We start from the raw sequence: 16403 nt of genomic DNA on the forward strand, positions 1-16403 counted from the left end.
CTTATAATATTCCAAAGCTGTAATTTAAAGAGTTTAAAAAAATAAAGGGAAAGAACATAAGTATCTTTCTGAGGCAAGTTATTGATGCAGCTTATAATAATGAGGCATAGTTTGTACCTACTTTGCAAAATTTCATTACAGGAAAGAATTGCTCCAATTTTATACAAAAAAAAACCAAAAAACCCAACCCATTCAAAATGACAAAATGTGTTTGGATAGAAATTTAAAAAATTCAAGGACGTTTGAACGTTAGCTGTCATTATGGTCCAGTTCACTGTTTATTTCTTTGGTATGCATCTCCTGACCTGTATATAAAATTCATAGTTTCAGAAGTGACATGTGCAAGCCTTGGACAACTGGGGAAAAGGCATATTTCCTGACCTTGTAACCATAGCAACCACTTGCTGATTGGTAGCAGGCAGCCTTTCCATCCTTTACCACTGAAGGCAAGTATGTGAGATTGCTGGCTTTGTTTGTGGCTCTTGCTTTATTTACATGCAAACATGAATGTCAGCCTTAAAATCCCACTTCCTTCTTTTTTTTTTTTTTTTTGTTTTGTTCATTTGTATGTTTTTGTTCAGCATTTTGTTAGGAGAGTGGGAAACGAGAGACTCTTATTTCATATTTTCGCAATCAATTTATTACAAATATTAGAGCAATAAGTGATTCCACTTTAACACATGCACATACACTTTGAACAAAGTTAGACAGATCAATAAAATTCAACAAAACACTACTAAGGTGTGCTTACAGCAAACGAGAATGTTTTATAATTGATTCCAGCTCCCAGGAAAAAAAATCATATTTTTTTTCAATGCACTTCAATAGGAAGCTATTCATAAAATAGCATTTCATATGTTTTTCTACCTTTTTCTTTCCTTTGTCATCTTGATATGAAGAAGTAGACTGAGTAAAATGTACATTATAAAACACATAAGTTTGGAAGCTGCATCGTTCTAGGGTTAAGGCTCCAAATTTTCCCTTCGGCACCACATTAAACAGGTTGGAGATTCTCAGTTCAGCTGAATTCTTTGTTGATAGTGGCCAAAACCACACCTCCCCAGTGCCTCCACTACAGCTACTTTCTCCAAAGAAAAAAAAAAAGGACTAAGTATAATTCAGGTTGATAAATAATCTGTTCAAGAGTGGCACAGCCTAAGCATGGCCACATTTTCTTCTCATCCTGAGAGGGGCTGCATCTCCGGGTCAGGACTGTTGTTAGTGATAGGGAGGTAAAAGGCTCTTGCTTATACCATAATAAAGTGTGCACTAACCAAAGGAAACACTTCATATTATTCCGTTTCTAAGGCTATTATTTGAGAAAAACGGAGAATTAATTTTCTTGTATATGAACAGTACACAACATGCTTCCAATTTAATGGGTAACATCAGCACAGTATTTTTGAGTAATTATTTTGTACTTTTTTACAGGTGTCTTTTAACCAAATTAATAATTGCTTTCTGATGGGCTTACACAATTTTTGAATTCTTTGCATTAACAGGATTATTCCTGCTTGCATTCTTTCTCATTAATTACTTCAGAAATCACTATTATTAATTACCAACAAATCAGAAGGCATATTAACGCAGTGAGAACGTTGTTAAGAACATTGTTACAGGAATACTAGAAGGTAAAAATCCTTTACCTCCTCTAAAAGTATTTCTATAGAATGTTCTAAAGTTTGCAGGACTTCAAAAGGCTTTTCATTTTTTCTCTACCTACTATCTATACAGACAGACACTAAGAATGTAAATAGATTAATTCACTTTATATATATGCATATATATATAGACAGATGCATACAGTATGCAGACCATTGGAATATATGTGCTAGAAATCTTAAACAATACATGCTATAGGTTTGCTTATTACAAAATATTAAGTAATGCAATCAGCAAATCATATTTTTAAGTGGTGCTTATACACCCACAGTTTTCATCAATATATTTCGGGTTCACTTCTGCCAACATGTGTGAGTTTACCCACACAAGTAGGCAAATTTCAGTCAATTGATATTTTGACAATTTCAATTATTCATTTGTGTTCGCTTTCCAGAAACCAGGTCCTTACATTGGAAATGAGAAACTTAAACTTTCACTTTGCAATCAGATCTAATGCAAAAAGATTCATTTCAAGTGTACAAGTCTCTCTCTGGGACCTATTTAAAAATCCTTATATTTAAAACTCATCCTTACTTATTTTCTTTCACATGTAAAGGTCATTTTCTAGTGCACTTAAAAAAAATACTCCCCAAAGAAGTCATGCTCAAGAAAAACATTATTTAATTCCTAAATAGATTAGTTTGCAGCATATTTAATGTTTTAAATAATTAAATTCTTTTAATAATGTTTTATCAATGAATATAATGATTTACTGTGACCTGGAACAGACATGCACACGGAGGAAAAAGATCTCTTCCAAGTAGTTAAATTACAATCCCCCAATAGAATGTAAAAGAGAAAAAAAAAGGCTTTGTTAAATTTTCAATCCTTTCTTAATATAAACATTAAAAATCACAGGATTTTGAAAGGACAAGTAGCTTGGGTTAGTGAAAGATTTTTCATTTTTTACATAATGGTTGTACTCAGAAGTAATTTGCTTTTACTAGAATGCTGTAAAGTTCTCTCTCAGCTCTGCTGTACTGTATAAAACATTTCTTAACTCATTAATGTCAAATATAAATTAGTTTTATATTGGAATTTTAACAAACCAGACTCTACAGGCAACATAAAAAGCAAGACCATTGTCAGAAATGGTGTAAAGTCAAATGCAAATTTAAACCAGGTATCATTTATCATAAAAGATATACACACGCACACAAAAAGACACATTGCACTTTCTTGGATATCCTGAAAATATTGCTGAATAGTACCCAACGTTACTAGTAGCTGGAATTCCGTAAACAAAAAAAGCCCCCCACAAACCCCAACTGTTTAATTGAGCCAATGCAGGATGACTGTACCCGTGTTATTAAAATACCTTCCTTGGATATAACAATTCTGGACTATGACTAATATCCAGTGGTGAAGGGTCCTCAATATGATTTTTCCCCATGTATATCCTTTGAATATCTGAGCAAGCATGTTGTATTGTATTAATATCATAATTCAAAGGGAAATTTATTAAACCTCCCCCCTCCCAGTATTCCCATCATAGCTAAAAGTTGCAAATTCTATATGGCAGAGCCTAGACAGTAATATCAAATTTTAATAACAATTTCTCTTCTTCAGTCAGTGCAATACTGAAGAAAAGCATAAATTGCTGTGACTGACCGTTAGTTGTTAGAGAAGCAATCTGACTTCTCCACACCCTTATTTCAGTGTATCTGCTCTGTCCCTCAGCTGTATTAATGATAGCATGAAAGGTCACATGATAAACGAGTGACAAAAATATCAAAACATATTAGCCTGTAGCTTTGTTATCAGTGTATGGCAGAGATGACAGAAAATTGTATTTTTCCCCTGAATAATTTTGTGTTACATTTTGCTGGCTAGGCAGAGTGAATTAGAGAGAAATTTCTGCCTCTGACTGTTTGTCTCTTTTTCTGACATACTTTAAGTAATAATATACATTAATAATAGGGAGTAGGCACAGGGAAGAGGTAAGAATTCAGGAGCAGACTGTCTGTTTCAATTCTACAAGGTGCTACCCTTGTTTCTCGTGCAATACAAATTTTGTTGAAAAATATGCACAGCATTGAATGTTCTTAACGCTACTGATAATGATCTGCCGCCTATTATGGATATAGTAACTGCAAGACACATGAAAAAGAGAGATAGAAAAATAACTTTAAAGCAATGAGGTTATGTTTGCACCCAGTTGTACTTCTCCCCGCTACAAATGCACATACTCACTAATTAAATAAAGGCAAGCACCAACAACGCTTGATCCAGCTCATTGTGAGGGAGCCCCAGTAATTACGAATTAGAGGCAGATACTACTCCTGCTGGTTTAAAGGCTGGCAGGAGTTGTAAACCCTGGGGAGATGAGGTTAGCAATCTTTGCAAGAGAAAATAGAAATTGGTGGGAGCTTAATATCTCCTGGCCTATCAGTCTCCATGGTCAGGAGGTAAAGTCGTGCCACATCCCAGCTCCCTTTGCTGCTGGCAAAGAGCATCGGTGGGCACTTGGTCCTCCAGCTCCCTGCAGGTCAAAATCTGTTGAATAGAACCATCCTGAAAGGCACCAAGACAGGATGACAAGCCAGACATGAAAAGTTATACAATTAAAACCTTAATAAACTGATAGCATGCACGTACAGATGGAGTATTAGTGATCTACTGCAATACATGTGAAGTGTGAATAAAAATGAGGGTGCGTTACTTTTTGATGAGCAAGAGGCACTGGAAAGAAACAGAAAGTCTTTGAATCTTTACCAAAATTTTAAACTGCACTTTAAAAACTTGCTCAAATGTTTGGTTAACTTTTTATTTCCATTGTTACTCATTTTCATGCAACTCCATACTTCTAATTTCCATCAAAGAACAGAACTGCAGAAATACTTCTGAAAAAAAAAATTGTTCTTGCAGGATTTATGATCTGACTCAGAGAAGAAAATACCAGAAATCTCATGTGAGAACACTGTTCTCTTGAGATTTCTAACCAATTTTACAGACCAAAACAATCTGAATAGTTTGAATCTATTCCCAAACTCCAAACCTTTTGAGATATGTATCTTACCACAAATGCCTTGTTATATTGTGCAGAAGCTGCGGGTGAATAAGGGAATATATTATATCCTTCAGGAACTGTGAGTAAGTAAGGAGGTAGTAAAGCCTGGAATCCTATCTAAATTGTCCAATTTATCAGTCATTCTTTTATTATTTTGTTTAAAACAGTTACATATATATTTATATGTCTGTGTATGTTTATATATATGCATATGTATATGTGCATTTTTCTGCAGAGAAACCCTGCTATTATTTGTGTACAAAGATAAGCGTTTATTAGTCAAGGCACTGCACAAACAGATAAGAGGAACCAACCTTTGCCCTAAAGAACTTACAGCCTAAATAATTCTTATTTGTCGTTTCAATGTTTTCCCTTGCAATATATTCCAGTGAGTGACTGTGTGTAACAAACCACCTCCTGCCCCCAAATATCTCTACGTTCCTGCAATACCTGGTACATTTTCAGCTAGACTTCAAGTTTGTTTTCTCTTGCTTTTGACGTACCTCATACTGTTTGGCATTATTCATCTTCAGCCTGATACCACACTGCCAAGATCCAACTGAAGTTTTATACTTCCAGGTAATCGAAAGTCGGGATTCTGTTTGGGATACCTCAATAAGTCCTTATTCAACTTCTTTGTGTGCTTCTGTTCTCTTTCTTACCTCCATTCCCCCCAGAGTAAAGCTGATTTGATTTATTTAAATAGCTAAAATATTTTATTTCTTTACTAGACTGGTTTTACTCTTTCACATCTCCTGAGTGTCTCTCATATATATAGAATCATAGAGTCATAGAAGGGTTAGAGTTGGGAGGGACCTCAAAGATCATCCAGTTCCAGCCCCCCTGCCCTGGGCAGGGACACCTCCCACCAGACCAGGTTGCTCCAAGCCCCATCCAGCCTGGCCTTGAACCCCTCCAGGGATGGGGCAGCCACAGCTTCTCTGGGCAACCTGTTCCAGGGTCTCACCACCCTCAAAGCAAAGAATTTCTTCCTGAGATCTCATCTAAATCTCCCCTCTTTCAGTTCAAATCCATTATCCCTCATATTATCACTACATGTCCTTATAAAAAGTTCCTCCCCAGCTTTCCTGTAACCCCCTTCAGGGACTGGAAGGGGCTCTAAGTTCTCCCCAGAGCCTTCTCTTCTCCGGGCTGAACCGCCCCAGCTCTCTCAGCCTGTCCTCACAGCAGAGGGGCTCATCCTTGGAGCATCTTCGTGGCCTCCTCTGGACCCGTTCCAACAGGTCCATGTCCTTCCTGCATTGAGGACTCCAGAGCTGGACACAGTGCTCCAGGTGGGGTCTCCCCAGAGCGGAGCAGAGGGGCAGAATCCCCCCCCTCGCCCTGCTGGCCACGCTGCTGGGGATGCAGCCCAGGATGGGGTTGGTTTTCTGGGCTGCCAGCGCACGTTGCCGGCTCACGTTGAGTTTCTTTTCCACCAACACCCCCAAGTCCTTCTCCTCAGGGCTGCTCTCAATCCATTCTCTGTCCAGCCTGAATTTGTGCTTGGAGTATACCTACATATGTGTATTCTTGATTTATATTAATTACTTCAGCTCAAGCTCATCCATAATTGATATTGCTGGTGGCCTCTCTTTCAGAGTTTATAGTTTCACAGAATCTAGGACTTATATTCACAAAAAACCTGAGACTTACTGAAAGTGTTTTTTTTTTTTGTTGAATTTGTCACTTTATGTTTTGTATTTTGAACTGGAGCCCTTCAACATTCCCAGACAGCTTCTATATAAGGTACAGTGTGAGTACACAACATGTTCTACTACACTAACTTTCATTTGCGGCTTCAAAGAATACTGTTCAATTTGTCCTGTATCTAAAATTAGATACTTAAATTCTACTAGAAAATTACTAGACAATTTATGAGAAAAAATTAGAAGGAAACCCTCATTGTTATCAGAAAGCACCTGATTCTGCCCTGCCGGGGTACTGCAGAAATGCCATTAAGCATGTGGGACCTGAAGCAATACTCATGGTACAGATGAAAACGTAAGAGACTGAAGAACTGGAATCCAAAAAGTGTACAATCGGAGAACATAGCCCTCTATGTGTGGTTTGTCCTTTAAATGGAGAGAGACACTTTGGGGTTACTATCCCTTTCATTCTCATAGTAAACGTCTAAACTATGTGAGACAAATCACCCCCTAGAAATTTATATTTCTCTCCACTGACTACAGGGTGATTCAAGGATGACCAGCTGAGATGCTGAGGTCTAGAACAAGATGAGACAAATTCTTAGACTATGAATTCTTTGTTTGTCACAATCTTCTTTACATTTGTGATTGTGAGGAGAAGAAGAAAAAGATATTTCTCACTTTCGTAACTTCCTTTTTTTGCTAGTAGTGTGGTGAAAATGTTGCAGTGCTTCATTTTCACCAAACAAACTTAATCTTTGAATTTCTTCCATCATCTAAGTTCTGTAACAGCCAGATTTTCTAGTATTTACCAGGCTTTTCTGTTTGTACGTCTTGTTAGTCAAAAACTGAATTATGGCTTCGCAAGAACTCATGTAATAAAACCCAGTATTCCTCATCTGCATTAAATTGCCAGAGCCAAATATTTGCATATTTTTTAAGGAGAGTGCTTTGAATTTGATATCTCTGTCTTTTTATTGACTGTGGCTTTTCTCAGCAAAATCTAATACTCATTGTAGCAGGAGTAAATGAAGCCATTTGTGTGACCACATGCCCACACAGTATACCTGAAGCCTAAATTGATCCTCAAGGACTTTAAACAAAGTCTAAAACTTTCTAGTCTCACAAATACCCTTTGGCCTCAGTGTCCACGCCACTTCAAAACTGACCTGCATCACCAATTTTTACTTGGAGAATTGTTGATTGTTGTTTAAATCCTCTGTTTAACCTACTTTTTACCCTCCTTTGAGAGGTATTTTGCTCAGCACCTGAAGTTAACCATCAAATGCCATAATATAGAATCATAGAATCATAGAATCATAGAATTGTAGAATCGTAGAATCATAGAATTATAGAATCATAGAATAGTTTGGCTTGGAAGGGACCTCTAGAGGTCATCTGGTCCAACCCCCAATATATACTTACATACATACATATATATGTATATGTATATATGTATACATATGTGTGTGTATATATATATATATATACACACCTTCTACTATGAAGACTCTTGACTTTTTTCAGTACTGCTCTTCCCTACAAACAATCCATGTTTGCTGTCCATTGTGCAGCTCTGCTATCAACCTTTCCATCTCCAAGGGATGAATTCAGTTTATTCTACATGGCCACGTTGCCACAATGACAGATAAGTCTTTTATTAGCATGAATCATCATAGCTGGATTGCAACAAATTTTAATCAGGATCCATACAGCTTTTTGTTTCACTCCAACTCTTTTTCAGGTCAAGTTCCCCCCCTAAATACTTCTCCTTACGTCTTTTAGTCTCTTCTGGCTCCATTGGGCCATGATACAAGTCAAGTGATTTGATGGCTTGAGTGATGACTCAAACCAATTCAATGCAGGCCTACTCCAGTGACCTTATGAAACTACTTGGCAAGTTATGGAGAGTTTACTGTCAAATTTCCACTTTTCTTTGAAAAATGGGTACAGATTTAGTGCCTTGTGGAACTTTTTAGGACTTCATACAGGGAAAAGGTATGAGCCCATACTTGGTTTTGGGAATCTTTTGATTTGCATAAGCCGTTACCAAACAATTTCAAACTTTGCATAATTCTTTTCCTCTTTATCACCTTTGCTCCAGTTTCCTGATATTTACATTCCAAAAGAAAATGATATATGCTAATTATTCAATAGCAAACCGTCAATCTGCCATATTTTCCATTTTCTCTTCATGTGTCCAAACCCCAAACCAAATCTGTTTAGAACACAGAAGCCCTGACTCTATGTTTTACATCTGAATTTCTGTATGCTCGCAGAACATTCAAATGATAGAGATATTCACTTTACACTTTTCATTTAAAACTAGTTTATTTTAATCATTCTGCCTTCTTTTTCAGTCTGATTTGGTGGTGTGAAATCTTCCCAATGTATCATTTGAGCAACACATTTTTTTTCTTGTAATTTTCTGCTACAGAATTCCTCATGGACAGTAATACTTTACATGAGTTAACCTGTAACAAATTCTATTTTGAATTTTTTTTTCACCATCTTGTTTATATTTTGCTAACATTTTGAGGAGCAAATGATTAAGCTCCATCTCCATTTCTTTTGGATCCAAATCCAACTCTAGTTGTAGCCATATTTTTCTGTAGAAGAAGAATGTCACTTATTCTTCCAGTTCTCTTAAGTCTTTGTAAAACTGTCCATTTTTAACAATGACTATTCCCTGGTTTTGTCTTCCATTCAGCAAAGAAACACAGTATAAGAGCTATCCTCAATGAAATACAGTTTCCTTAGTGATATTTAAGTGTTTAAGGCCAGGCTAGACGGGGCTTTGGGCAACCTGCTGTAGTGGGAGGTGTCCCTGCCCAGGGCAGGGGGATTGGAACTTGATGATCTTTAAGGTGCCTTCCAACTCTGACCATTCTATGATTCTATGATTTAGGTTATACTTATTTAATGTTTTTATTGTATTATTACAGGGGAGCAGGCAGTGTCTTATGACTGTTAAATGTTCTTACTATATGAGATACCTAGGTATATTTTTAAGCTCCAATACAACTCACACTTTGAAGCCAGCCTTTGAAATTTGGTCAAGGTATTTATCCAAGGAAAACCTATCCAAGTAAAGCTAACTCATAAGCTCTAAAAATAATTATTTCCCTTCTCTGACTTAAATTCCTCATGTTAATGTCAAGCAAAAATAATAACTGAATCCAATGGGGTCCACAGGACTTTCAGGACAGTAGCAGAACTATCTCTATTGAAATGATGTGGTAGTTGTCAGAAAGCCAAAGATGCTGGATTTTATTCAGTTATTTGTGTGATTTTTTGCCTAACTTAATAAATTAATCTCTATCTCAGTAGACACAGTTTGCTGGCATGGGAACTTGTGCCCCAACCAGCCTAACAGGCAATTAAAGTTTTGGGATTACCATCAGAATCCATCTCAGTGTGGGATCACTTTATCGAATGCAAGATAAGGTGTATGGATATACACAAGGTAAAAAATTATCTACTTCAGTCCTGCACCTTCCCATGAAGATCCTCAAAATCTGGTCTTCTCCCTGATCACATGCCTGCTTTTGACACACTCTTAGTCTTAGATGTGGTGTTTAAAAACACTCCCTGGACCTGTCTATTGTCACAGGAGTTGTCCCAGGAAAATATCTATGTGTTTAGCCATATGTAAGAACATCCCCCAACCTATTTACAGTCCCTCTCCAGTTCATAATCATGCAGGTATCTTGGAAGTGTTATTGAAAACTCACATTATGGAGAGTTTGATATGTGGTACTTCTCCTTACCCTCAGTTCCTTCTCCTTGTTCCATACCAAGGCCATGGGATGTGAGTGGCTTCATAAATCAGTTAAAAGTAGCAGTTTGTGATGGGTCAAGCTGAGGTTTGGGGTTTTTTTCAGCTCTAGCAGAGTCCTTCTAAGTGCATAGCACTTCCTCAAACTATCCTGTCATCTGCAAATCAATAAACGTGCTGAAACAGGAAACTGAGATCCAGACTAGAGTCTAGTTCACTCCAGGCTGACCTGATACGAGAGGAACATATTTTGGCCCCAAGACCTACATGTCAAAAATAATTGACATTTCATATATCCATATAAGTGTTTGAAGGAGGACTTTGAACCAGCAGAATGTGAAACATCGGGCCATGTTCCCTGGGACCTAACCACACAGGAAGACTAGAGTTGTCTCTCTCTCCTCCTCTTGCCCATTTTCCTAGTACCTTCTGAAGCTTCTGTAATAGTTCAGATGATAGTCATTGTCTTAGTCACCAGTCCGGAGGAAGAGGAGAACAAGCAAGAGGAAGGTATGTGAGGCAACAATGTACATCGGCATGGTGACCATAATGTTTTCATTTAGATATGATTAACACTTTGAGACTGGGATACATCAGTAAGTCTTTGTGAGTCTTTGGAATCTCAAATCATCATTAAGTTCTGTGAAGATTTCACTGAATTTCACTGAATTTTTTAGAGTTGGAAGGGACCATAAAGATCACCTAGTCCAACTCCCCTGCTGAAGCAGGATTGCCCAGAGCATGTCAGAGCATGTTACTCAGGGCTGCATCCAGGCGGGTCTTGAAGATCTCCAAAGAAGGGGACTCCACACCCTCCCTGGGCAGGCTGTTCCAGTGCTCTGGCACCCTCACCGGAAAGAAGTTTCTTCTCATATTTGAGTGGAACCTCCTACGTTCCAGCTTGTGCCCGTTGCCCCTCGTCCTCTCACTGGCAACCACTGAAAAGAGTCTGGCTCCCTCCTCCTTCAACCCACCCTTCAGATACTTATAAGCATTGATAAGGTCTCCCCTCAGCCTTCTCTTCTCCAGGCTAAAGAGTCCCAGCTCTCTCAGCCTTTCTTCATAAGGGAGACGCTCCAATCCTTGAATCATCCTTGTTGCCCTTCGCTGGACTCTTTCCAGTAGTTCCCTATCCCTCTTGAATTGGGGAGCCCAGAACTGGATGCAGTATTCCAGTTGTGGCCTCACCAGTGCAGAGTAGAGGGGGAGAATGACTTCCCTCAACCTACTGGCCACACAGGATTCCCTATGCAGCCCAGGATCCCATTGGCCTTCCTGGCCACAAGAGCACCGCAAGATGTCCTGCAATGGCTTCCTAGCTTAGGTTTCTATAAAAATCCTCTTCCTTTGACTCTAAAAATGTTACAGAGGGTGCAGCAAGGCACAGCATTTGCCAAGTACACACATCACAGCTAAAGTAGCAGAAGATTAGAAAATATTTTAAGTACTAATTTGCTAGAACTAAATGCATGTTATAAAGTAGAAGTGTTTGTGGTTTCACCATCTCTGCAGGCAATATACATCCATAGGCCCTAGAAGCTCCTTGCTTCAGGACGAAAGGATTCTTTTTAAACTAATTGGAAAAAAAAATATCTAGAAATCATGACTATGTGGCCAGAACTTATTTAGATAATGTCTAAATAAGTCTGAGCACCCATGATCTTCTTCTGAAGCCTATTAGAGCAGGCAGAAAAAAAGAAATTTATCTTTTGCTAATGTCACATACCTCTCAATAAGGGTTTATACTGGCAAAATTAAGGGTCATATCATGTTGACCGAGTGATGATGCCCGCAGTATTGTATTCTGCCTGTGGCTACTACCCTCGCAATGATTTCTCATCCTAAGCGTGTTGCATATGGAGCCATAGAAGCTGAGAGCGGCCAGAGTCCAATGAGCAAGAAGATACATGTCTTATCAGAGAGTATCAAAGGTGAGCTTCATGTCAAAAAATCCTTTAAATCTTATTGGTCATCCAAGGATTTGAGGATAATGTATTCTGGTGGACAACAATCACCTTGCCTCAGAGGTAACACAACCTGAAGAAAACACAAGGATTAGCCTGAGCAGGATGTTTTGTGCTGTCATGCAGCCAGCGTGGGCTGAAAAATTGCTATGTGGCAAAAGCAGAAATTATATGGAGGCGGTAAGGACATTTCTATCAGTAACACCACTGGTGGGCAGTGAAGGAGAAATGGAAGAGGGATGGTAAGGTATTATTAGCGCCAACCAACAAGGGCACCAGTAGACCAGTGATAAAGGATATATGAGAGTGGAGCATGAAGGTTTATGGAATATATGGGAATCCCAGGTTTGCACATTCATAGATAGTAATGCATAAGGCAGAGGTGATCTAAAGCCAGGTAATAACATTTTAAGGCTATTGGCTTATTCAAACTCAGATGGGACTATTAAAGACAACATTGGGGACAGCCAAAGGTCTCACAAGCTTATTAGCAAGGTCTGTAGACATGCAGTTCTCTAACAGTGCTACACATTCAAGAAGAAAGCTTGTTTTCTGGGAAGATAAGTTTATTAAATCAAGTTCTGACCTTTTGAAGCTTATAGAAGCACAGTCCTCCACTTCACCACATAAACAAGCAACATCTCTCCCACATGGCTCTATCATCTTCAGTCCCAAGTTATACAATGCCAAATTCTTAAAGACACAATTATCATGTAGGACTGTTAAAAGTCAGAACTAGAACCATTATATACACAGTAAATGTGCCCATAAGTACATTTTGTGGTGTCAAGTTATTGCAGAATATTTTCCTGGGTTCTCATCTTAGTTTATTCACATTTTCCTAAGCGATTCTTGAGTGAGCTGTGCCCATAAGGGTCAGGACACAGGACTCTAACACTTCTGCTACGGAAATAACTTCTGTGGGGAAATACTTTGTTGTATTTTATGAGGTGCAGCCCACAGAGGGAAAACACTGTCTTTTTCATTGCATCATGCAATGATTTCTGAATGAGCCCAAGGCTGTTGGTAGCAGCATTTCCAAGCCAAGAAGACAAGTCTGCTTGGGTCACCTACAGGGACCAAACTTGGGACACTGGAGTTAAAAGCATCAGCTCTTGGGATAAAGAGAAATGGAAATTACTGCTGATCTATACTACAGACCCACACACTTCTGTGCATCGTCCAGCTACCAGAAAAATGCTAGTGGTGATACTCCCACAAACATTCTTTTTGGATTTGTCATAACAAGGGCTCAACTTCTTTCTATCTTCAGTCACATTCAACCTTACAGGAATTCAATCTGTGAACTGGATGGATAGAAGGCGCCTTTCCCGATAAGAAAGTTTAAGAAAGGAGCTTTAAGGAAGCATTTCAGTGCACTGATTCACTACTGGGCAAGTAGACCTGGATGTTAAAGCTTGTCTACTACCCCTCAAACTCTTTAAGAACCTCAGTCAGAAGTATGGAAGTTATGTACTCTATGTTTGGGGTATATTACACTAGAAATCAAGACCGAGAAACTAATTTTTATGTGTGTTGTTATTTTTAAGATGTTGACTTTGTTACACAGGTTTTTAATTAGAGTGTCAGCTGTCAAGCTGACACTGAAGTAGTAAGAATGTTTGCAGAGGAACATACTTTATACCTTGAATTATTGCTTGCAAACTTTGTTAGGCTTTGGGTTTTCTACAATTGAAGGGAATAAAGCAATAGAAGTAGGTTTTTTGGAGGTGTTCACAGTCACCAGTAGCACTTCTTAATTTTAAACTGGTTTAGAACTTCATAGTAAACGTTATTTCAATTTTAATTTTGTACTAGTCTATTAAAAATTGAACCTCACAAAACAGCCAAGCTCAACCTAAATAACAAACTCTTGCATTGTTACTTCTGAACAGTGTACTGTTATTTTGAAGATGAGCATGTTTTGACCATCACCTGTGTTCTTCTGAGAATGTATACAACCTTTACTGATCATTTCCATTCCTGATGATTTTATAATATACAGCAATAATAATTTTAGCTTTTCCAAGTGTATTCATTTCACCTATTTCAGACATCTAAGTTTTCTATACAGCCAATGGAAGATAAAGACTCATCCAAAAATCGATCTAAAGACTATAACGACAGGCTCCTATTCTGATCTTCTGCAGATGGCTCTCTCCATTAACTGTACAAGGAACTTTAGGAGATAAAAGCTTGTAGCTTAGATATCCAAGTTGAATATCCACAGTATATAGTGTCAGCATGCCTACATACACAAATTAAGATTAAAATTACTCCTTAGAAAATCATTATTTTAAATTATTGTCTCTAAATGTTTGCCATCAACGAATGAGAATCAGCACAAGGTTCTTGATGTGGTACATCTTTTCTTTCTTTCTCTAAAGCAGTTCTTCCAGTCTAACACTCGAGTTCAGAAACTGCTTCACATGATACTGCACAACATGCTAAACCTTTTAACTATTTCCATATTTTTTGCAGAAATATCGACTGCCTGCATGATGATCAAATTTCATATGGTGTTTTATTCCCTATGGTTTTCAATGCACTAAGCCACTCAAAGTGTCTAATAAAGCCCTTGTATATACAAGTCACTTAAATCCAGCTGCTTAAACCAAAAGCAGAATTTAGCCCTAAGTACCTAAATGATAGTTTCCTTATTTTCTTGACTCTAGCACCATGTGACAAGCTGACTTACAAGATACACTGCTCATTTTGGTAAATCATCACTATATTTACATATTCCTTCCTTACACATAATTATCCTAGAATTAGTATGTTGAACACTGCTTACCAATCTTCTTACTCTCCATTTTTAGACTATAGTCTATCAGATTTATATTCACTCAAGTCTAGTTTAAAAACAGGGAAGAAAAATATTGACAATGAAATACACTATAAAAGGAGCCAATGAGTCTGTACATCCTGCTTTCTCTGCACAGATTGAGTTGCACACCAATTAAATGCAACAGTTCACAGGTAACTTTAGACTTTAAAAGACAAATCTATTTGCAATTCTTTAAAATTGTTTTTAGAGCTTGTTTATATACTGGAGAGAGCATAATAAGCCAGGGAATAGCAGGGAAGATGAAAATGACAGATTATAAAGACCACCCAATCAGCCCCAACAAGTTCCATAACCTATTGGTGCTCACATTGCAACAATTCTTTAAAGAACACACTCTAAAAAGGAAAAATCTTTCAAAGCTGAAGATGGCCTTTTTCTGATTAGGGACTTGTTCATATATTTTTAATTTCCCCCCCTATAATCTTGGGGTGGGGGCAATCAATACATAATATTGATTATGTGTGTACACCAGTAACAGCACCAGTAACAAAGACCTTATCATGCGTGACAAACCCGGACAAAACAGGAGAAATGTAACTTTGCTTGGGTAAGTTGGACACCAAAAAAGGTTCTGAAACACAAAACTGTTCTGATAGACAGCATTCCCTACTGACTTCATAGTTTAGTTTCTTTGCCAGTGTCAAATCCTACCTTACTCCTCATCTGAACACATCTAGAACTCCAGTCCGAAAAACTTTTCCGGTTTGTGACTTTTTAGGAGCTTGACACCACCTGAAGGCTGAGATGCCAAGAAACTAGAGGTTGTGAAATTGGTCTGAAAAAGTTTCTTTGCAACAGATGGAATGTGATGAGGGTACTAAGGTCCAACTGGAAGACTCAGTGTATCAGGAGAACCCCACAGGGAAGGAGGGTCCATTCATGCGGTCCATCCATACAGTCCATCTGTAGATTGCAAATGTGCAGAAACATATTCCCTTTCTGCCATAATGTGCCATGGGAATGGTCTTGGTGATTCCATTATCCCTACAACTCAAAATAGAAGAAATAAAGTATATGATCCAAACTGGTTGGAGCAGTGCTCATAATGAGATTCCACAGGGGCTTCATAGCCTGACCCAGTGCTGGAAACAAACAGTATATTCCAGTCTTCTTAAAACATCAGACTTCACCCAGAAAGAACCCCTTCCACAGTGGATCCACTTCCAGCTATAACAGAACCAGAAGTTCTAGAGATGAACAAAGAAAATTATGTAGTTAATTGGAAATACTTACATGGTTAAATGAAAATTACTCAGTTAAGCCCTTAAAAATGAAAGTACGTTTAACGCACATTTTGTATACGATTGAGATAGGATTCACTGGGGATTTATCTCAGGTGATGTACAAGGGGTCAGATTAGATGATCTATTGAACCTTCTGGCCTTAAACTGTATGAAACAGTGAGAGCTTTTATTATATCCAGCCATGTTCTTCCCTCTCTAACTGCAATGTTATAAATTATTAAATATAGTAATAATTGCTAGACACTTCA

Source organism: Numenius arquata, chromosome 4, assembly GCF_964106895.1.
Source record: "Numenius arquata chromosome 4, bNumArq3.hap1.1, whole genome shotgun sequence".
NCBI lineage: Eukaryota > Metazoa > Chordata > Aves > Charadriiformes > Scolopacidae > Numenius > Numenius arquata.